The sequence below is a fragment of the Mauremys reevesii genome, linkage group 15, assembly GCF_016161935.1.
Source record: "Mauremys reevesii isolate NIE-2019 linkage group 15, ASM1616193v1, whole genome shotgun sequence".
NCBI lineage: Eukaryota > Metazoa > Chordata > Testudines > Geoemydidae > Mauremys > Mauremys reevesii.
The window spans coordinates 28348297-28372233 of record NC_052637.1 but is presented as its reverse complement, the minus strand read 5'-3'; the positions used below and the strand labels follow the sequence as shown (position 1 = coordinate 28372233).

The window sequence follows — 23937 nt, the reverse complement described above, 5'->3', positions numbered from 1 at the left end:
AACCTGCAGCTGGCCCAGGTCAGCTGACTCTGGCTCACAGGGCTTGGGTTTGAGGTCTGAAAAATTGCTGTGTAGATGTTTGGGCTTGGGCTGGAGCCTGAGGTCTGGGACCCTCCACACTTGCAGGGTCCCAGAGCTAGGACTCAGAGCCATCTCTTGGATATGGCAAATCAGGGCGACCGCTCTGGGCCCCGTGCTATGGGGGGTCCCATGGGCCGGTGTGATTGGTCCCGGAAGTGACGGATTCGTCACTTCCATCCTGGACCCCGCACCCCTGTAGGGATGGCCCTGCTAGGACTACAGCCTGAGCCCAAAAGTCTACACAGCAATTTTTAGCCATGCCTTTGGACCTTTATCCTCGTGTATACATACCCAGATTTGGGTTAGGGATAGTTAGGAACACCACAGGAATAAGAATCAAGTTAACTGTGTAGTGAAGACATACCATTAGTGCAGACAATGAACGCTGTGATTTTTCCTGGTCAAGCTTAAGGGCACTGCAGTCCATAAAGGGTTAACTGGTTTCTGCCTGTCACACTGCTACTTGGGCTGGATATCCTCTTCCTACTGGTTGTTTAAGGGAAGTCTATGGGAAGTGTACCATTGGTTTTCAGTCAGTTTGCCTTTGTTTTGAGGACAAGCCTTGAGGAAAGGGCACCAGTGCTTGGAGCTTTATTTCCTTTTCGTGGCTGGTGAAGCCACCCAGCAGTTTACACTGGTTTCAAGCAAGGTTACTGGACACACAGGGCTGGGATGGATTACAGTTAATCTCCAACGTAGACATGGCAGTGGCTGCAGCTCCCACCCCCATAATGTAGGGGAGCCAGAAATATGATGGAGCATCTCAGCTTTCCTTTCTAGAAATTTCTAGCCCAGTTAATAGCAAGAGAACATGAGCTGCAGTGCAATGCCGTGGCAGAAAGGGCTAAATGCAATCCTTGGATGTATAAACTGGGAAATAGTGAGTCGGAATAGGGAGGGGATTTTACCTCTGTACATTGCATTGATAAGACAAGACTCTAGAATACCTCAGACAGTTCTGGTGTCCATATTTTTAAAAATATGTTGAAAAATTGGAGAGGATTCAGAGAAGTGCCACAAATGATTGAGGGCTGGAAAAATGCGTTACAGTGAGAGACTTAAAGAGCTCAATCAGTTTAGCTAATCAAAAAGAAGATTGAGAGGTGACTTGATTACAGTGTACCAGTATCTTCAGACCAGGTATGTAAAGGCTTTTTAACCTAGCAAAGAAAGGCAGAACAAGAATCAATGGCTGGCGGCTGAAGCCAGACAAACTCAAATTAGAAATAACGCACAATTTGTTAACAGCGAAGGGTGATTAACCATTGGAACAACTGCCGAGGGAAGTGGTAGATTCTCTATCTCTTGCTGTTTTCAGATTAAGACTGGCAGCCTCTCTAGAAGAGATGCTTTAGCCAAACACAAATTATTTTGTCAAACCCAAGTTAGTGGGCTCCATGCAGAGGTAGTTTGGTGTTAATTCAATGGCGTGAGATATCCAGTAGGTCGGGCTAGATGATCATAAGAACGGCCATACTGAGCCAGACCAAAGGTCCATCTAGCCCACAATCCTGTCTTCTGACAGTGGCCAATGCCAGGTACTCCAGAGGGAATGAGCAGAACAGGTAATCATCATGTGATTCATCCTCTGTCACCCATTCCCAGGTTCTGGCAAACAGAGGCTAGAGACACCATCCTTGCCCATCCTGGCTAATAGCCATTGATGGACCTATCCTCCATGAATTATCTAGTTCTTTTTTGAAGTTTGTTGTAGTCTTGGCCTTCATGACATTCTCTGGGAAAGAGTTCCACAGGTTGACTGTGCGTTGTGTGAAGAAATACTTCCTTTTGTTTGTTTTAAACCTGCTGCCTATTAATTTCATTTGCTTCTTGTGTTATGAGAAGGAGTAAATAACACTTCCTTATTTACTTTCTCTATACCTGTCATGATTTCATAGACCTCTACTGTATCCCCCTTAGTTGCCTCTTTTCCAAGCTGAAAATCCCAATCTTATTAATCTCTCTCCATACGGAAGCTGTTCCAGACCCCTAATAATTTTTGTTGCCCTTGTGGCCTTAAACGCCGTGACTCTTTGAAAAGAACCTTGAAAAGGTAAAGCAACAAAAAACCCATCCCTAGGTTGGAAGGAAGATGAAGATGGGATCCTCTCCCGCAGAGGAAGGCAATATCATGGTGGAGGAGATGACCTAAGGATGTATACACACATACATGTGCCCACATACACAGTTGAAGTTTATTTTTGGTATTACGGTAGCAGCTGGAGGTCCCAACCGAGATCAGGGCCCTTGTGGTAGGTGCTGTGGCATTCCCAGAGCCTGCATTAGGACGCAGAAGCAGGCGCTTGGAATGCCACGTATCAGCCACTAATCCCAGCTAATGCACAGATGTGGATCATGCCTCCTATAGGTTTCAGGAGCTACCCAGGAAGGGAGGCTTCAGCAAGATAAAGGAGTAGTTAGGAGGTGGGCTTGGTGCAGGAATCACTGGGTGAAATTCTGTGACCTTGGTTCTGCAAGAGGTCTGATTAGATTATCATAATGGTCCCTTCTGGCCTTAGGATCCATGAGTGGGTAGAGCATGGGAAACCAGTGATGGAAGAGACCACAGTACTTGTATAGTCATGGGGAGGAATGCAGGGGGCGGCAGCTGCCAATGCCATACAGACCTCCTATGCCTTGCTGCTGCAGACTATCACCCATTCCACCTCTCCTTCAGCCTATTTAGCATCATAAAGAGAAGGTTAAGAAGTGACTTGATTGCCATCTATAAATGCCTACTTGGGGAACAAATGTTTAATGATGGGCTTTTCCAGCTAACAGAGAAAGGTCTAACAAGAGCCAATGCTTGGAAGTTGAAGCTAGGCAAATGTAGGTTGGAAATACGATATCCATTTTTAACCACGAGAGTAATTAACCATTGAAACAATTTACCAAGGGTCGTGGTGGATTCTTCTCCATCACTGGCCATTTTAAAATCAAGACTGGCAGTTTTTCTAAAAGATCTGCTCTAGGAATTACATGGGGAAAGTTCTCTGGCCTGTGTTATACAGGACGCCAGACTAGATGATCACAGTGGTCCCTTCTGGCCTTGGAATCAACGAATCTCTGAAACCTAGAATCATAGAATCATAGAATCATATCAGGGTTGGAAGGGACCTCAGGGAAACCTGGCATGATAAAGAAAAACAGCAGCAGCAAATGTGAACTCTCCCCCCTCCCCTCCCGAAGTGGGGATTTCTGAAGTTGAGCCCCACTCATCACCAGCCTTGAAGCTGCTTTAACCACCCTCCACCCCCTTCAACCACCACCCGTCTCAAGCCTTCAGTTAGAAGAAGGATGGTCTTGTGGTTATGGCAGTGGCCTGGGGCTTGGAGATCTGAGTTTGCTTCCCAGCTCAGCCACAGTCTCCCTCTGTGACCTGGAGCAAGTCACTTAGGCCCAGATGTTTAAAGATCTGAAGGTGCCTAGAGATGCAGATAGGCACCAAATGGGATTTTCAAAAGTGCCTAGGCATCTAAATCCAATTGCAAATCCCAGAGGCACCTATCTGCATCTTTAGGTTCTTAAATACCGTTAAAAATCAGGCCCTTAATCTCTCTGTGCCTCACTTTGCCCTCTGTGAAATGGGGATAAAGCTTCCCTGCCTCTGAGTTGTTTCTGTGAGGATGTGTTTATTAATGCAGAGGTTCTCAAACTGGTGGTCGGGACCCCTCAGGGCGTCGCAAGGTTATTACATGGGGAGTCGCGAGCTGTCAGCCTCCACCCCAAACCCCATTTGCCTCCAGTATTTATAATGGTGTTAAATATATTTAAAAGTGTTTTTAATTTATAAGGAGGGGGGAGGTCACACTCAGAGGCTTCCTATGTGAAAGGGGTCACCAGTACAAAAGTTTAAGAACCACTGTATTAATGTTTGTGAGGGGTTCTGTGATGGGGTATACAAGAACCCCACACTGTGCAACAAGGGGTTAAGGGATTATTTTGGGCCCCGCCCTGCCACACCTGCAGCAAATGCTCCAACTGGGGGAGGAATTAAAAGACAGGGAAACAGCATGTTGGGGGCAGACCTGGAAGAGAGCAGAGCTGCAGCCCACAGTTCCAGCGGCACAGAGCAGAGGGAAGGCTGAAGTCCCTGACACAACTGCCCCAAAGGGCCCTCCCTGAGGGAAGAGAGGACCCATCCCAGAAACAATCGGAGAGGGAAGTATTCCTCTCTCTCCCTCATGTGGATCCTGGACATTGGTAATCCCCTCTTATTTTCTTGATTTCGACCCTCCAGCAGCCTTGGACTAAGCTGACCCGGAGGGAGAGGGGGAGAGAGGAAGTGGCCCATGGAGGGCAACCTGAAGCAGCCTGGGTTGCCAGACCACTGGAAGCCCAAAGGGACAAGGGTCGGAGCCCAGTGGAGTGAGAGGGCCTGGGCTCCTCCACCAACCTCCTCTACCTGCCAGCCACGGGTTGCAGCCTTGACCACGAGGCCGTGCTTCCCAACCAAACCGCGAGTGAGGACCGTTACAGGCTCAGGTACTGCAGTAATGGGGGCCACATAAGTCCCTACACGGAGAGAATGTCTGCAGTTTCTTATTCGGTTCACACATATGGCATGAAAAGAAATTGACTTTGACTTGGTTCTTCTCTCTTAGTGAAGTTTTTTCCCATTGTGGAAAGATTAGAAAATGTCAGATAGTCTCTGTGTACCCACCCACCCATTTCGAAAAGCCCTTCGCTGTGGTATTGGAGAGCTCCATTCGTCTGTTACAATGCCAATCACAACATGCAGTGGTTATATATTTGCCTTTTCTGGGGCATTCTTCATCACCTGGGGCCTTTTCATCAAGATTGGACGTCTCTTTCTAAAAGATATGAGCTAGTTCAACCACAATTTATCGGGCTTGATTCAGGAATTATGGGATGAAATTCTATGGGCTGTGTATACCAGAAATCATCTGACTAGACAAGGATTATAATAGTCCCTTGTGGCCTTAGAGTCTAGGCATCTATAATTCTCTGCTTGCTGAATAATTCAGTGCTGCTCTGTTGAATAATTGGATGCCTTGCTACGTAACTGAGGTCTAGCATGTGGCATAGCACAAAGGCCTTTGCATATGGTGTATGGAGCAAAGAACTATTGAGATTTTAAAAAAAACCTCTGGCTCCATTTCCATAGGTGTTGAACTGTACCTCTGGAAGCCAAGCCATACATTATTAAAGAAAGAGCCAGACCATGTATAGTTTCCCTTTCAAAATTTTCCACCTTTCGTGTGGAAAGATCTGGTGGAAAATGGCATCTCGTATAGCAATTTATAATGATTAAATAAAGCCAAAGAGCCAGTCAGTATAATAGCTGCTGCATTATCAGTTTTGCCATAAGCCATTATTCATTATCTGTGTGTTTCACTGGATAACCCAGGTCCCACTGAAAAAGTGCTATTTCTTCTGCAGTCAGCTGTATTTTAATAAGTTACATTATGGGTAAAATATCCCCAGAGAAAATCCAAGCATCATTCCATTTGTCAGCCATGCAAGGATCAGAATAAAAATATTCCAAGGTGGAGTAATGTAGTGCGACAGTGTGCGTGTTAATTTATAAACATTTTTTTACTGCATCTGGAGCCGTTGGGAGAGAGATGAGGAAGGTACTGACTTTTCCCAGCCAATATTAAAATGGCCTTAAAGTAAAATATATTTAGCAGTTATTTTATTTATTTATTTACTTGTCTTACAAGATGTAGTGAAAAGACTTTCAACAAATAAACAGACACACCCAAGATTAAGGTTGAGATGACATTCTCTCTGTGGGCACAGATCTGGGTGCAGGCAGAAAGGCTGGGGACTGTGTCTGTATTGTGGATTTGCCCCGATTTCAGCCATCACACTCCAGCGTCGCTGCACCAGTGCACACTCCTATCCTAGACAGTCTAAGCTGCAATTTACAATGATGCAGCTTACCCCAGTTTCCACTGATGTAAATCATGACTTCTGGCTGTTTAGCATGTTTACGCTAGAGGTTTGAACTGATACGGCGACATCTGTGACTGATCACTGATGGCCTGAGATTCAGGGAGCCCATGTTTTTCTCACTCCATAGAGAGAAAAAGACCTTAACCTCATATTGCATCCACCAATGCCCTAGACACACAGGCTGGGCCGAATTCTCCTCTCACTGTCAGTTTTACATTTTACATACCGTCTGGTACCTAAAATCAGGACCTTTTCTTTTTATGACATTTTCACGATTTTTTTCCTCTACAGCTATAGAGCAGCACCAGGCAGGAAGAGGCTTGTTCTAAAGAAGAAAGGGCAGCTTCTTCTTACAGTAAGGTCTCTTTACAACACTTTGGCAGTGTGAAGGGGCTTTATAATGGGCGTGAATTACATTTGCATTGACTTTAAGGCCCTTTTATCCTGCCAAAGTACTGCAAAAGGAAGGGGCCTTTGTGTCAATGAGACAAAGGTGTGGAAGCTTCTGTTCATATCTGGATTTCCTAGCAATGACAGAGAGAAGAAACATAGAACATCTCTTCCTGCTGGTTTGCCTGAGTGAGGCCGGGGGCTGTTTTGTTTTGGGGGTTAGCAGTCCTTCAAGATCAGTCATAACCATCTGTGGGTATTTAATTGTTATTTCTGTTAGGACGAGCACACTCCCCATATGTATCAAGATCAAAAGCCAATATATATTCAGCTATCAGCTGGACACAGCACAGATGGCCAGAGACCTGGCATCCCTGCACCTAGGGAGACACAGAAGCTATTGCCAGCAATCCGTCCAGTTCACACAGATGCCTGTTATGGGGGATAAATGGCAAGCTAGCTGGGTAGCCTTCAGTCTGAAGTTCAGACAGTTCAGTCAGACAAGGTTATCTCATTGCATTTCTACATTTTGTATTTCAATTGTCTTCCATGTCCCCATTTTAACACAATAAAAGTAACAAGACGGTTGTTCTATATGGTTGGAATCCCCATAATGGCTCCCTAGGAGTGCGAGCTTTGTTGACGTGTACAGTTTGAGGCAGTGCTGTCCCCCTGTCTGATTTGTAATGCACCTATCACCGTGATGTGTGGGCTCCCCTCTTCTGAAGCGATAAGTGTGGGAGTGAGATGGTTCTGAGGCCCAACCCGGGAGCTGCTACTAACTTTGTGGCTTTAAGCCAATCTCTCCACTTCTCTGCCTCGGTTTCTCCATCTGCGAAATAGATGTCGTGTTAATTCCCTCACAGGAGTGTTGTGACAGTGACTTAGTTAATGTTAACTCGATACTGCGGTGCTCTGCAGATGCAAAGTACGGTACTATCAAATGCTACACTGTATTATTATATCTATCTGCCTAAGGTGCACTGGGAGTCATGGTCAGGTCCTGGGTGCTGCAGATGTTCCTACAGAGAAGAACCTCTCAACCGATCGGAAGAGAGCACCTGTTAAGTGCATTTACCCAGTAATTGTCAGGGACTCGAACCCTGACAGCGAAGTTTGTTGTTTGACCGCAGAGAGACAGGCAACACCAGCAAGGTTTTTGATCAAAGCTCATTGACAACAAGCGCAGCGTTAGAAAAAAGATCATCCCAAGAGAACCAGCCCAGCCCCGCCTTTACTAGCCTATATAGATAGTTTTATTTTATTATATTATTATTTATTAATTATTTCAACCCCCCCTTTTTCTAACACACTAGAAAAATTACTTTTTAATATATATATATGCTTTGTCTTTACAGCATTAAATTTATAATATTTTAACAATTAAAAGGTTAGAAAAAAGAAAAAAAACACACAACACAACACACTAAACCAGGAGAGTAGAGAGAGAACTGTGAGATGCTTGTGTTTAGTATTTCTTCTTTTCTTTTTTTTTTTTAAACACACACAAGGTACCAGCCCCCCTCCTTTATCTCACCCTCCCCCCCTCCTTTTTTTGAGACAATGCTGCTTGATTTTATTTTTACTTTTTATAGGATTAGAGACCTCTGTTAGCCTGACTCTTTCAGTCATAACTGGTTTAATCAGCATGAGCATATGATCTTGCTATGCTTTGAGCATTTATCAGCTGAAGCCTGTGATTACTTTGCAAACAAAAATGTAACTTGTGCCCTGTAATTTATCCCGCTGTGAGTGCCTCCTGGAGAACTTTGAAAAATGTTCTGATTTGGAGCAGTTTTGCCCTGTCCCTTCCCTTGTTCTTTGTTACCCAAGATATTTGCATGTAAACAGAGAACATTGCATCTGAAGGGTGCAAAGATTCCAAAGAAGGTGTGCAACTTGCAGCTAATTGCATATGTAAACTATGCTGTTATAGATGTCAAACCAATAACTGCATGCTCGAAAAGCAGAAGCCATTATCCATTCTACATGTACACTGCATGCTTCGTGAATGCATTTCACTTGCTGATGCCTCACACACACATTTTGAGTTTGGGCATGAGTTAAATGCCTGGTTTTGAAAGCTTGGCCTAAGAGTTCCTGTGAAGTCTCCCGCAGGAGCCCTCTGACTTGCAGACAAAAGCGACTTCATTATCTAGTGGAAGTGGGAACTTTTCCCCAGATAGACATTTTAGCCTGCATTTTGCATGCTGGATGCTGCAGGCAGCTGACCTTATTTCAACCTCTGCTTTCAGTTGCGGTGCATATCTCTTTGGTTTCAATTATTTAGCGCTGCTTACAGGCCCAAACTTATACTAATTTCAGTGGGAGTTCAGCGCTTTCTGCACATCTCAGAAAAATATGTTCATGCCCTGCTGGAGAAGATGGAAGATAGCCCTCCTCCAGGGTTGGCCTTACCATGAGGTGAACTGAGGCGGCCACCTCAGGTGCCAGATTGGGAGAGTGGGGCACTAGGACCCAGAGTGTAGAAAATTGTGTCTGGTGCTGGGGTAGTCTCTCTGCTCTAGATGCACAGAGATGGTGGAGTGCTGTGCTGGAGGAAGGAGGGCACAAGAGACATAACAGGCAGGCAGGAGAAAAGGTGAGAGGATGCTGAGAAGAGGGTAGGCCAGGGTAGGCATGGGAGGTTCAAGATAGGGCTAAGGAATTAACATCTTCCCCCAACCAACACTATCCAACCTCACGGAAAATCTGCCAGAGTCCATGCAGCCTGTGTTGGAGGTGAGATACACTGCTTAACAAGTGGGCTCTTGGTACATCTGTCTCAGCCAGTAGGTTGCTCATAAACTGTTATGACTGCTGCACAAAATATTTGCTAATACATTGGCAGGCCCATGACTGAATGGCGGAAGGAGGGGCAAGGCAGAAGGTGTGTGATTGGTCATCTGATTGCTATGGTTTATGGACGATTTGACTAAAAGAATAGCAATAAAGGAGAGGCCGTTCTGTCCAATTGATAAAGTGCTGGACTGGGATTCAGGAGACCTAGGTTCTAGTCCCAGCTCTGCCACTGACTAGCTGTGTGACCTTAAGCAAGTCACGTTACTGCTTGGGGCCTCTGTTTTGCCCCCCACACCTTTGTCTGCCTTGTCTACTTAGACAGTAAGTTCCTTGGCAAAAGGGCTGACTCTTTCTATGCCTTTGTACAGCGCCTACAATAATGAGGCCCCAATCTTGGTGAGGTGCTGTTGTAACATAAATAACTGTAATAAAACCCAAAGCACATTAAAGATGGCTACACAAACCTTTCCAGTGTGACTACTTGTGAGAAACATATTTGCACAATTCTTTGACACTTTCTCTTTCTGGGTAACTTTCATTTCTGTACAGAGAACCCAAGGCTGATTCACCTTTGAATCTTAACTAAGCCTCCCCAGTGTGCATAGACCTTCTGATGGCCTTCTGAGGAGCGGTGCATTTCACTTTGTGTGTGCACTTGAATCTCTAAGGGGAAGTGAATTCAAATGAATGTTTGCAAATGCTTTCTCGCCCTTTTTCACCCAGCTTTAGCCTCCATTGTGCCAACAAAGCTACCGAGAGAAGTGCAGTGTCATAGCTTAGCAGCTATTTTTCAATACATTGATTTATAATGGATCAAGAAAATTAAAGCTGCTAGAGAGAGGGAGAAAGTTTGGTAGCTTTTGATAGCCTAATGACATTTCATCTAAAGTTTCAGCTTGTTGTCCGCCATTAATTTTAACTCAGATTCCCTAAATTACTTTTCCTACAACTGAATCTAAATATGAAAATCAATTAACAAGGAAATGTATAGCTATGTCTCAGGAGGAAAATATAATGACAAATCACCCAATTCCTTTTGAGCCTGCAAATTAACATTTAAAATGTATCGGGGGGAGCTGAGGAGGGGCACTAGAAATTCTACTTTATAGAAACCAGTAGATCAATTTTCCAAGCCTGACTACCCAAGATTCTTCAAAGTTACTGAAGGCATCATCTCATGGTAGAAATCAATGTTGATAATTAATTTAACAAAATCTACTTACTTTCTCTTTCCAGTCAATGCAGAGAGAAAGTCATATACAGTAGCTAAATTTTGCATTTCCACAGAGACCACTCTGAGACAAAATGAATAAATGCTCATAAATTACTTCAAAGCTTTTTTTAATTAACTGAAGCAAATTTGTAGTCATCTGACCCCACTCCTCTTTAAAGTGGAAAGGATTTCAGGATCAAATCTATCTGCGCTAGCTCTGACTTTTAGAGAGGGAGTTGTAATAAAACTGAATTTGGACAAAACAATTAATACCCTTCCAAAGTGTGGGTTATTTTTCCCCAAAACGCCATTTTGTAATGCAGTATCAGCATCACCCATTTATCTTGATCTTAGCTTGCGATCCCAAAAACCCAGGATAGTCCTGTATCCATAGTATTAGAAAAGCTTTTAAAGTGGGGTCTAGAACATGGCACTGAGAGTAGGGATTCCTGGGTTCTCTCCTTGGTTCTCCCACTGACTTGCTGTGTAACCTTGGGCAAGTCACTTAACTTCTCTGTGCCTCACTTTACCCCTTTCATAAATGTAATAAACACTGGTTAAAAGCCTGTGTAGGTGTGCTAGTCAGCAAGAGGGTATGGAAGTACTCCTCTCCCCCAGCCCATCATACTCACACAGCAGCTGGGCTCTCTGGAGCACAGTGGTGTGGAGATGCTTTATGCTATTACAGATGCATGACAGCCTCAGCTGGCTTAGCACCGTGTTTAGGCCTGCAGCCTCTCCTTTGAGCATGCTGCCAGGGGCCTGATGCAGTCAGTCAGAGGCCTTCTCTTGACTTTAAGGAGCACTGGATCTGGCCCTTTGGCAGTAGGGAGAAGGTCTGGGAGGTAGTTATGTCTGTGTGATGGTCTTCACCTTGGCCAGCACTGGGAATTGAACCAGCAGTTTCCACACCTCAAGGCATTTGTCTTTACTGCTTGAGCTAAAGAGCCAAGTTCTGCAGGTGTGGCTGTAACAGAGACACATCCTCCGTAGACTGAGCACAGGGGGGACACAGAAGACACACTGACCAGAGAGTTACACATGGTTCTCCATGTGAAAGGAGCTGTAAGGTGCCCAGAATATGCCCATCCTCCAGGTCCATCCTGCTCTCTGTCTGAGTAAAGATTGAGAGCTTGAAGAAATTGGTAGCATCTCCAAATGTTTGTCCTAGATCCCCTTGAGGAACTCGGCAAGAGAAGAGGGAGTCCCTATGCATCACCTGCAGCAGATGGCAAAGAGCCTGTAGCAAAACCCGCCTAGGCATTACTGCTCAGACGTTTTCCCTTAAAGTAACTACAAGTATGATGAACACAGACAACAGCAGCAGCTATAACTTGTAGAAAGAGAGAATTACTCCCATCAGCTTAACATTTACAATTGTTCTTCCTGATTTAATGGCACCTTTCGTTCATACCCCAAGGAATCCCTCTTTCTTGGCCTTGCCAGTTGCCTGAGAAGACCATCTATTGTCACTTTTATTACCCTGCAAGTGTCAGCAGAGTATCTTCTTTTCTGAGCACAAAAAAAGCCCAGCTCTCGGGGTAAGCAGACATATCTGTGTTATGGCATTGGCTTCCCCACTGACATGCAGACAGACAGAAAAGAGTTGGCTTTTAATTATTCAAAACCCATCTCTCCTCCCATTAAAAACAAATGGAAAACGAATGGGTTTTGGTAATGAATCCCCAGTTGGGTACTTAGGTTTAAAGCAAAACCTGCCCAGTTAAATGTATCCTCTGGAAATGGATTTGATTGCTCTAATCTTCCAACTTCAATCTGTGTAGCAGTGTTAGCTTTACCTAGACACAGGGGCTGTGCAAAGAATATGAAAGATACAAAATCAGAAAAAAATCACAGGCTTTCCATTCATGCCTTTAGTGTCATCTTCAATAACTAAGAGGGGTGGGGGTGTAAATAACATCAATTTGTTTTTGTTTCCATCTTGATAGCAGCCCTGCATTGAGTAGCTGTTGCTATCCTCATTCCAAATAGCTCTGTTTTTGTCCCTGGAACAGATTGCACTTGTAGAAATGAAAAGAAAATCCCAATTGATTTTAAGACCTATTCATTATATTGATTGGTTTGGTTTAAGAACAAAGCTCCTTAACCCATATAGGAGTTACGGAAGTTTACATGCTTGTAGCCGTCTCCGTGATGCAACCATCAGCAATAACCTCAGGATGTAGCGGAAAATGTACTCTATAAAGATTAGAGCCAGTTGAATTAGCTCATTGCTAATAAATTATCTAGGGGATTTAGCCCTTTACCCTGTACATAAATCATTCATGAGTTAATTGGTTTCTGTGAATGTACCCTGTATTCACCAGTTTGTGCAACCAAACTTCAGCCTATGGAATGTTCGGAAGTGGTCCCATTTGATTGTTCATTAGCTGTGGTTTACGAGTGGTGGTATTTGTAGCGTAGTTAACAGACTCCTCCATGAGGCTTCAGGCCAGGACTTAAGGAGACTCCAGGTGAAATCTTGGCCCCACTGGAGTCAATGGGAGTTTTGCCATCAACTTCAGAAGGGCCAGGACTTCATTCCCCATAAAAGAAGGCAGCACGGGCTGTGTTAGTCAGTCTAGGAGCTAGGGCCCATTGCAGGGTCTCATTTGTGTACAGCAGGCAGAGTACAGAATCTCATTTTATAGTCCTGCCTCTCTTCTGCTACAAGGGATTCTGCTGTACTGTCTCCATTTTTGCCTGCCTAGCTTATGTAGTTCTGTGGGGCTTGTTATTGTGGTATCTGAGCACCTCACAATCTTTTAAAAATATTTATCTTCACAACACTTCTGTGAGGTAGGAAAGCATTAGCATCCCCATTTTACAGATGGGGAAACTGAGGTACAGATCCATAAAGATCTTTAGGTCCTAATGTCTACTGAAATAAGTTGAAGTTAGGACCCTAAATACTGTTGAGGACCTGGGCCTATGTGACTTGCCCAAGGTCACACAGACAGTCTGTGACGGAGTAGGAATTTAAACCCTGGTCTCTTAAGTCCTAGGGTCATGCCCTAACCACTGGGCTGTTCTTTCTTTCTCTTTCCTAGCTGGATGACAAACTTTTAAAATAGGAGAGTCAGGGATAATGATTACAAACAGCACCTACTCTGTGCATCTTTTCTCCCAAACAAAGCAAAGGTCTTTGGCAGAAGACAAAGCCCATGGCAAAGCTGTTTAAGTTCCACCTAGGCTCCCTAACTCATTTTCCTGCTTCAAGAGGCATGTCATCAACTGCTTATATGTCCAGTTAAAAAAGAGCCATAACTGATTCAAGTAAAAATGAAAAGCCTCTGGCCTGAAGGAAGGTCCGAGGAATTGTTGAGAAAACACATAGAACCTTTCCGAATCCCACTGGCGTGCGAGAGGGTGAGATTGCTTATTCCAGGCTTGTGAAGGGCAGCAAACGCTTAACTAAATATGTCTGCACATTAGCCAACTTTGAATGGGTAGAAAAAATCCCAGCCCCTGCCAAGCATTCCAGCCTTTCAGTAACTGCTCAGATAATACAAGGAGCCCAACCTCAATGCACTAAACTAGACAAAATGACACAGGCATCAGCCAAAACTACTCAGTAGTGGGGTTGTTGTTTTTTTTTTATCATCCCGCACTTTAAAGTAATGGATGGTTTCTGAAACAGCAAGGGCAGCACAGGAAAGATTACATTTATTACCCCGTCATATCTTTTATTAGCAAAACTTTATTATGGGCATTTTTCTCTCTGTCTGCTTTCTCATTGTTTTTCCCTTATGATCGTTGATCTTTCCCTTCACTATTATATGTAGAGAGCCATGCCCTGGTTAAAACATAATATTAGATCAGAGAAGAATGAGCGTCCGGGCTCTCACATGCAAGGGCTTCCCCAGGCATGCCAGCCTCATAGCTACTGTCCACCTTTTAGCACAACTGTTACTGTGGGTTTTTTTAATTCAGTTGTTTGTAATAGGCTGTAAACTAGCTGACCCTCCTTGCCACAGGCCAGTGAGGGACATGTGTAAAAAGCAGCATGAAAAGCTAATCAGTTGGAGCTAATCAAGACTAGTTATTTTGGTGAAAATTACACAGATTTTGATTAAAAGGAAGGACATGGTCAAGGAGGAATTTTTTCATCATTTGTTAAAAAAAAAAATCCTTTCTCTTTTTTTCCTTCCCAATAAACCTTTGGGAGCATAAAACTAAAATCTGATACGTGGGCCCATTTTCTTTATCTCCTATACAATGACTTATTGTTGGTTCATGAGCACTGGGAGACAGACACTAGGTCTAGTTCAACTTTGCCCTGCACCTCATTCAGTCACTTATGTGGGGTAAAGTGGACGTAAAACGCTACCGAGTCAGACTGGCTATTATTTTAATTATATTTCAGTAGCGCCTAGGGCCACCCCTCTCCACCCCCCCTAAAAGATGGCCTGTTGTGCTAGGTGATGTACAAACACAATCAGGGACAGGCTGTACCCTGGAGAGCTCACATTCTAAGTGAACAAGACGGGGTAGGAGAAAGGAAGTCGTATTATCCCCACATCACAGACAGGGAACTGAAGCACAGCCCAGGTCTACACTAGCTGAGGGGGGGTCGACCTAAGATACACAACTTCAGCTATGTGAATAGCGTAGCTGAAGTCAGCGTATCTTAGGTCGACTTACTTGGCCGTAAGGACGGCGGCGAGTCAACCGCTGCTGCTCCCCCGTCAACTCCACTTCCACCTCTTGCAAGCTGGAGTTCCAGAGCCGACAGGGAGCACGATCGGGGATCTATTTTATTGCGTCTACACTAGACGTGATAAATCGACCCCCGATAGATCGATCAATACCCGCCAATCCAGTGGGTAGTGAAGACCTACCCACAGAGAGATTAAAGGGGCAATCTTTAAAGGTATTTAAGTGCCTAACTCCCATTGAAATCAGTGGGAGTTAGGTGCCTAAATACCTTTAAAATATGGCTTTAAGTGGCTTGATCAAGAGCACCATGAGTGTCCATAGCAGAGCCAGAAATTGAATACACATCGCCTGTGTCCCACTCTTGTGTTTTAACTGCTTTACACTTACTGTGCAGTGGTGTAAATGACTGCATAAGGTGCATGTATATGGACTGTAATACTTGTTGAACATATGCATGTATATATGGCAGGATAAATTCTGCCCTGGTGTAAATATAGAGTTACCCCACTGGAAGAGAAGTTACGCTAGATTTACAGGAAAGCAGAATTTGGCGAGTGACTTTTAAAGCACTACTTCTTTACCCTCAAAGAGCTGGGAATATTGTACAATTCAAACAGGACTCATACATTTGAAAAATTACAGTAAAAACAACTTGCAGAAAACTGGGGGACGTGGAGGGTGGGAATAAAGAAGGGGGAATTTTACACTGAGTGGAAAGGGATCTAGCTGTGGAAAATAGCTAAAACGGGGAATAATAATAAAGACAAATACTTTGAGAAGGTGTTGAGGTGTTGACAAGTGGGTTAAGAGCTGAGATGTAAGGAGAAGGATACCCTGCTTCTCCACTCTGGGCTTAAATCACAGGGCTGTAGTTTGATTCCCAGTTTTGCCATAGACTTCTTGTGGAATGCTGGACAAATTGCTTATTTTCTCTGGAGGCGGATTTTCAAAAGCACCTGAGGGATTTAGGAGCACCAGTCCCATTATGTGCTTTGAAAATCTCTCCCTGTGTGACTCAGTTCCCATCTGTGAAATGGAGATAGCACGCCCCTGCCTTCCGGGGCTGTTATGAGGATAAATTCGTTCATGTCTAGAAGAACCTCAGACACGACAGTACTAGGGGCTGTGTAAGGACCTGCAGCAAAGACCTAATCGCCTCCCAAGCGAACATGGGGGTGGAATGTCCTTCAAAAGGTTCTGTAGTACAGATGGACAAGGCTCAGGAGGAGGATCTTAAACAGAGCAAGGGCAATACCGTTAAGAACTTTAAAGATCAACTGGCCCAGTTTAGACCTTATAGGGCCCCTCGGGGATTCAGGGTCATGGGCATGGACTTTTTTTATTATTTATTTATTTATTTAATAAAAAAGAATGAGTTAAAAACATGAGTAAAATTGAGATAAAAAGACTTAGATAAAAGCTTAGTTCAGGGGGTAAACGCCATTCAAGGAACTGCATGGACCTTGCAAATAAAAGAATATATGATGAGCTGCAGGGTCTACCAATCTCAACATTGTCCCTTTACCTGCACAATATTTGCCTTTTTCATTCCCACAAGGTCAAGGGATACAGCCTCAGTTTAATTAGCACCTGAGCTGAGGACAGACATTGAGATACTGCTTAACCAAGAGGTCACTTTTAAACCATGAAAGTATCTGACATACTGGGATTAAACTCCATCCCAGGACTAGCCTGGGACTGGCCCACACGGGCTGAAAGCCACACTCTGACCTCAGTTATACTTCTGTACATCCAGAGAAACTCTACTGATTTACTCCAAATTTACACCCCAATGTAAACCAAAGCGGAACTGAGCCTGGAGAGGCCTTTGCCTGGTTGTGAATAAATCTCTTGGCAGATGAGGTTTGTCTGCTGAATATTGCCCATGGTCTGATAATGACAGATTATATATCATGTTCAATTGTATTATTATGAATATGAGGCTCTCATAACTGTGACTTAGTGAGCCAACTTGAGCCCTGAAGTAAGTAGGTACAATGCCAATGACACCAAGGGATTTTCACCACAAAATCCAGTTTGGACCAAAACTGTAAATCTGGGACATGTTTTTTGGATAAAGTTCCATTGTGTTGAGTAAAAATCTAGCTGATCCATGCATTACCCCAGTACCGTTGTATGCGTTTCTCATTCTCTGTTCCCATTCTTTACCCACACAGGCTGAGTTCAGTGAAGACAGACACATGTATTAACTCTGTGCTCCCACAGTGACCCAATCCTCCCAGTACTCGTTCTATCACAAGGCAGTTGCTCCTTATAGTGGAGCTGCTTGACCTTTTTTTTAAAACAGTCTTATCAAAAATGTTTTTTGGTGTATGTGAAAACAAATCATTTTTGATTAAAATGTTCAGAGTTTTGTCAAAAAAAATAATTTTTCGGCAAAAAAACAACATTTTTCACAGCAAATAGATTTTTTTTTCAATCTTTGAAAATTTTCACAGGGAAAAATAAATGATTTCTCAGGCAGCTCTGTTGCTTGGCATTTATTTTAAGTAAACATAGTGCTGGTGAAAGGTGCCGAATGGACACCTCTGTCCCCTGGAGAGAGGAGTCCTTGACTCATCCCCTTAACAAGTACTGCACAGGCAGCAGCATAGCCAGCTGTCCCCACACTGTGCTGCGATGCCCCGCTCTGCCCCGCCCTGTCCTGGAGGGTCCTTTGTATAGGGTGGGATGGACCTTTAAGGAAGTTGGGCTTAGTCCCACCTGTGACTAATTAGCTGCCTCCCAAGTGATGAGGCTGAGGCTGGGGATCAGGTGATAATCTGCAGGCCACCTAGTCCTTAGATAAAAGGTTGATGATCCACTCACTTGAGAGTGAGACCTGCAGGGAGTAGGCAGGCTTCTGCAGGAGCCCCTGGGATAGCTAATAGGCTGAACTGTTTTGATTTGGAGAAATAAAAGTCTACCCTGGAGAGAGAGACTGAAATCCCATTGCTGTTGGGCGTGTTATTTGAGGTGGTGGCAGGTGAGCTGGTCCAGCAGTTTACAGATCTTCTCTAGGAGTGAGTGCACAGTTCAGTCTCAATTCCCATTACATACTTGGCCTCTCTTCTGAGGCCACAATTCAAGGGAGCTAATTGTTATGGTAATTTTTAGCAATGGATGTGTCTGTGCATTATGAGCTAGGCTGAGTCCACCAATCTACTTCACAAAGGCCACTGAACGTATCAGAGGGTGACTTCTTTAGGTCTTTATTATAGGCTGTCCCTGTCCCACTGACATCTAAAGATGAGCTACTGCAGAGGAACAGTATTTCCTCATAGATATACTCTAACTACACATTGCATAGATAAATATAGTAGCATGTAACTGTCAATGTTATTCAGTGATTATGGCACAGTGGGGCACCTGGCAGGTGCCGTTACAATGGATCATGTCAAATCTCTGAGTATGAATGCATCTAAAGTACACACTGACAACAGGCTGGAGCCATTCGATGTTAAGAAAAGTGCTTTACCTTTTGAAAGTACCGTGCAAACACTGACTAATGAAGCTCTGGAAAAAGCCATATTTTAACATAATCAGGCTAAAAGTGGACACACCCAGGTACAAGGGCAATACACACAATTCTTCTTGTGTCTAATTTCCAGGCTGTATTCCAGCTTTCCAGGGCACATCAGGGAGTCCTGAGGCTTGACATACTTCAGTGGTCCTCCAAGCATCCCAAAGCACCAGGGCATCGATTGAAACAGCAATGTCTGAAGGAAGGAAACTTGTTTATTTTTCTCTTTGCTCTTTTTTGCACACAATTCCAAGGAAAAGAGAAACCCTTAAAAACTATTGAGATAAAACTTAGGCCACACAGCAGACCCCAAATTAGGTTGGTTGGCATCAGCCAACCTCTGACTATTGGGGTCAAGCCGAGTAGCTTTCTCTGGGCAAGGTTTCTTGCACTTTCATCTGGTGCTGGTCTCTGGGGTCTGATCCAGTATGGCAACTCTATGTTCCTGTTCCCTGGGCCTGACTCTCCCCTGCTTTGCATGGTGTGCAGTCACCTGTGCAATGCCTGGTGCAGTGGGGCCCTGAGAAGGATTCCTAAGCACTACCGTAACACGACTAAGAAGCACACCAGTGTGAGCAGAAAAGTTTTCCTCCCTCTCTGCAGAGGGGTAAATGACTGATTGAGATGTAAAGCAGGGGAGAACCACAGTCTCCTGCTCCCTTGGCCAGAAAGCACCAGAAGGCTGCAGAGCCAGCACGCTCGTCTACTTGGGAGAAGTTCCTTGGCAGGGAGAGGCGGGGGTTCTGCAGAAGCAGTCTGCTCAAGTTCCTCACTTCCCTGAGCTGGCACGTTTGCTCCGTAGTGATGGGGGGTTTCCTGGCATTGCTCAGTGCTGATATTGTCTGGAAACCAAAGATGTGGCCTTGACAGGACACAGAGAGCATTTGATCAAGGGCCTGATCTTGTACCCCTTCTTCACTGGTGCAGGATGATGGCCCTTATTGTTCTTGGGTGGATGTAGCACGCCCATAACGGGGAGCAGTTTCTTAGCAATTTAAGGGTGGGGATACAGAGGTGCTGACGTGAAGAGGAAAATGTTACTACAGGCAAGTGCCTAATTATAGTTTGAAGCTTGTGTGATGGCCACCATACCAGGGAGTGAACTGGGGCATTGTAGAGCTGAAAGTACAGGTCTCAGCTTGAGCTAGAGGGACGGGCTATATAGCTGTGGCTGAAACAGACTCACTCGTATCCTCAGTGGATCAAGCACAGAGGGAGACACATGTAACACACTGACCTGCGGGTCACATGTGCCCTTTTATTCCCTGTATAATATAATTCACTGGTGGCTCATGCAGAAGGATTCACATGCATTTGAATAAACTTAATATCCTGATTTACACTCTGTGGCCTGGCCCTGCAAATCCTTTCTCGTGTGAGTTAAAATAACTAATGAGAATGTCTGCTGGATTGGACCCTATAGAGAGAAGGGTCATTGATTAATTATTAATTTATTATCTCTATTGGCCCCAGTCAGCAACCTGGCCCCATTGTGCAAGGCGCTGTACAAACATATAAGATGATCTAGTGTCAGCCCCAAAGAGTGTGCAATCTAAAAAGACAAAAGCAAGAGTTGAAGGATGAGGGAAAGGCATGTACTGACCAAGCAGAGCAATGGGGGGATGGCAGGAACACAGCCTGTTAGCAATATGTCTTCCTTATCTTTTATTGACATATTCGTTTTGTGACTGAAGTGGACCCCCTTTGAAATGCAGCCACCTCTGAGGTGGAACACAGCGGGTATTTAACAGCGACATTGCACAGCCACTGAGGACAGGAAGTGAAGAATACCATAGCCAGTAGGAACAGCTGGAGGGATTAGATAGTGGGACAGTAGCTACCCACATTGGAATTTAGCCACAACCTGAGGTTTAACACCCCTACTCTTGCAGAAAATGCCATAGGATCTTGAACAGTCTTGACAGGCAAGTTCAGGGCACGGCACCCGTCTGAACTGGTACGGCGATCTGCCCCCCATTTCCTAACTTTGCTTGTTTGCACAGTCTTTGCTCCACTCCCATCAATGAGTTTAATACAAACCTTAATAACACCAAAAGGGGGAAAAAATGAAACACCTGCTGTTAAAAGTGTAGACGAATCCTCCTGTGCCAGGCAGCACAATACACTAAAACTGGAGCTCTTAATTGAAAAGAAATTGTCAGTCTGAATAGCAGCAGAGGAAACCAGTGGCTTTGTGTTTCAGAAGCAGCAGCCACAGCAGACAGTCTGGCTCTGTGTTCAGCAGATCCGCAACTAATGAATTAATGCGTGAGGCTTTAAAAATTACACCGACCAGGGCTGCTCTGGGGAGAGGTGCCCACTTGGCAGCCATAGTGACTGAAGTCCTCTGATCACAGGGCAGATGCAATACGGTCAGCAGCAGTGAAAGCTTCTCATATGCGCTGTGCTCTGCCAATGGATCTCTGCTACGGCTTGGAGAAACTGCTGCTAGGGGAGACAGAGTTGTTCAGTCTCCATAGCCTATGCAGTCCTTGGCATCCCTCTTGAGACTGCCAGCAAGGGTGGCATTTGTGGAGTACACTCTCCTCGGGAGTGAACTGAGATTTCTCTCCCCATCCCAATGTCATTTCCTATGGGTGGCCACCAAAGAGATGGCAAAGGCCTTTGAGTTCTTTTTACCATGTTGGGTGAGGCTTGAACCGGTGTCTTTCTATCTGGGTATTTATATAAACTCTTGTCATACTAGGTGACCACCTCTATGAGGCAGGGCAGTGCTGTTATCCCCATGGTACAGTTGAGGGACTGAGGCATAGAGACACTAAGTGACTTGCCCAAGATCGCACAGGGAGTTTGTGACCGAGCAGGAATTTGAACCTGAGTCCAAGTCCAATACCTAACTATTGGACAAACCTTCCTCTCTAGTAGCCTGTCTCCACAGCAGCAGCTGGGCATGGACTAGCCTACCCACGCTAGCTTGAATCCAACTAGCGCAGGTAACAATAGCAATGAAGACAGCACAGTGCAGGCATCAGCATGGGTAGTACCAGCCCAGTGTGGGCTCAGGCTTGGCTCGGTTGTCTGTGACTGCATAGCGAGGCATCTGTCAGCTACTTCCCTGCCTCTGCTCCCAAATGGTCCCCTGGAGTAGAGATCCCCTTTAGGTGGAGAGGTTAACTAACCACAGAAACATCTAATCCTTCAGCTCTGAAAGCCTGGCCTGGAAATGAACTACCGTGCAATCAGATCCCCTGGCAGTGGCAAGGAAGAGAGGTAGATGTAGCCATGTGCTTTGCTCACAATCCCCATGCAGTGGCTATGCCTGGTATTGACATCTGTTTATACTGGAATAGTACTGCCGGCTGTGTTTCATTGCCAGCAGAGAAGGTAGTAGGGATTGCTAGGTTCCAGTTTCTCCTCCTCTCTCCCTTGCCCCCTTCCTCACAATCTCGGTCTCACACACACACATACGCACACTTACACACATATGGGTGCACTCTCTCAGCTGGCTTTTTTTCCCTCAGAAATCTGAGAAAAAGACATCCCTGCTCTGCTTCCTCCCCACTCTGTCTCTGAAAGAAGAAAATTGGTTGCTCTCTCTTACTTTTAGCTTGAGTAATGGAACACTAATAGCGTAAAGCTTTTTGAGGCCATTTTATCTGCCATCAGTGCAGGACTTCGGGGTGCTGGTGAGACGACCCATGCACTTTGCATTCATATAATTATCTGTGCATTAGGATGCTATTTTTGTGACCTTTCCAGCTGACGGGTCTTATCCTCTCTGTCTCTCTTCGGTTCATTGGGTGAATGTCGGTTCTGATTCTATCTGTGTCAAAAGCTGCCAAAGTCTCTTGAAAATCAAGGGTGCTGAGCACCTGCCCCTCCCTTTGATTTCAAGGGGCATACAAACGCCTCGCACCTCTGCAAATCAAGCCATTAGTGTGTCTGTCTGCATAAAGCACGGACAATGGCAATGACGGCTGCTTTACCTGAACCTTCAGTACTAACCTTCTACAAGAACTGGAGTCTCCATGCCACCTGATTCCTATGTGAGACAGAATCAGGGATCCAGATGCTCTAGATTAGCTCCTTGGCCTAACTTCAGCCTCCTCTGTGCATAGGAGATTGTCACAATCTGCCAAGATTGGAGCAGGGATAGAAGGAAATAGAAAATGTTCTAGAGTGGAAGTGGGGCTGAGGGTTGGCACAATAGGAGATGATGAAAAGGCTTCCCAGGGGAAATGGAGCCATGGGGACCACTGGATCAACAATAGCTGATCAATAGCCATTATACATTGCTATGGAGCAGCTGTGACTTCAGGGTTTTTCTGGGTGATGCTGAGTAAACATTGCAAACAGTTTTCTGCAAATATTCACTCACATTTTATAATTAATCTGCTGTGGCCTCATATGTGCCCCTTCTGGGTTTGCTTTCTGTGACGATTCTTGCACTGGCATGTTTGCCGAGAGGGACTTTCAAAGTAGCTTTAGTGTAGTCAGCAGTTCCTGGCTTAAACTGGACCAAGATTTACAACAGCCTGTGTAGTGATTTTATGTAATTCAGGCTGTATTTATTTAGTCTGAGAACTAAAAAGCCTGAGAGAACCATAGAATCTGTCTGTGTCCAGCAGCCTCAGTAAGGATCCCCCTTATATTCTCTACAAGGAGTCTTGGCTCCTCTCTGCCAAGAGGAACTAGAGTTGTATACACATGCATTTGCAAAAACTGAATTTTAGATTTGCTCATTCAAGTATTCATTCCAGAAGTGCCTGTGCCCTTCTCCAACCTGAGCACAGAAACAATACTATGCAACTTATTGGGCCAATCACAGCTAAGCAACACAACTCAGTTAGCAGATAGAGTACTCTTTGAGTATATCTACACTGCAACGTAAAATCAGGGTTTGAACACAAGACTATCCCCCTTTCGTTTACATACACATTACACTAAGTCAGGGTTTGGACCCAGGGTCCCATGACTCCACAACCCCATTGAACTTCATACTCTGGGAGTCTGCAAAAAGTATTCCTCAATCCCATGGGTGACTCTCTTTGTCCTCTAGACAGTCAAGGTTGGTGGACAGTCAAGTTTTCCCACCCTGCACCACTAACAAAGGGCTACAGGAGCCTCATTTTGAGTTGGTGCTAGGATGTCTGGGATACAGGTGGTTGGACCAGGCGCCCCAGGTTGGGACCAAGGGTTTAACAGTTCCTAACCTACGGTTACAAATGAGTGTGGACACTCAAGCCATAACTTCACAAATCCAGGGTCTGCTAACTCAAGTTCTAATAACCCTGGGTTTACATTGCAATGTAGAGATTCACTTTGTGATCAATCCATAGAGTTCAAAAACATTCACAGGCAAATTAATTGAACAGAAAATAACCTC

At 44.7% G+C, this 23937-nt stretch overlaps 1 long non-coding RNA gene across 2 annotated transcripts in view; it reads left to right on the top strand.

Moving 5' to 3' along the window:
* The window catches only part of LOC120382846, a 108295-nt gene that overhangs the window by 51515 nt on the left and 32843 nt on the right, over positions 1–23937 (top strand). Inside the window, exon 3 of one of the 2 annotated variants that reach the window (XR_005588257.1) lies at positions 4322–4534. The exons of the other annotated variant lie outside the window; for it this stretch is intronic. This is a non-coding gene — a long non-coding RNA (uncharacterized LOC120382846). Of the gene's footprint in view, positions 1–4321; positions 4535–23937 lie in introns of those variants that run through there. 2 annotated transcript variants of the gene reach the window in all.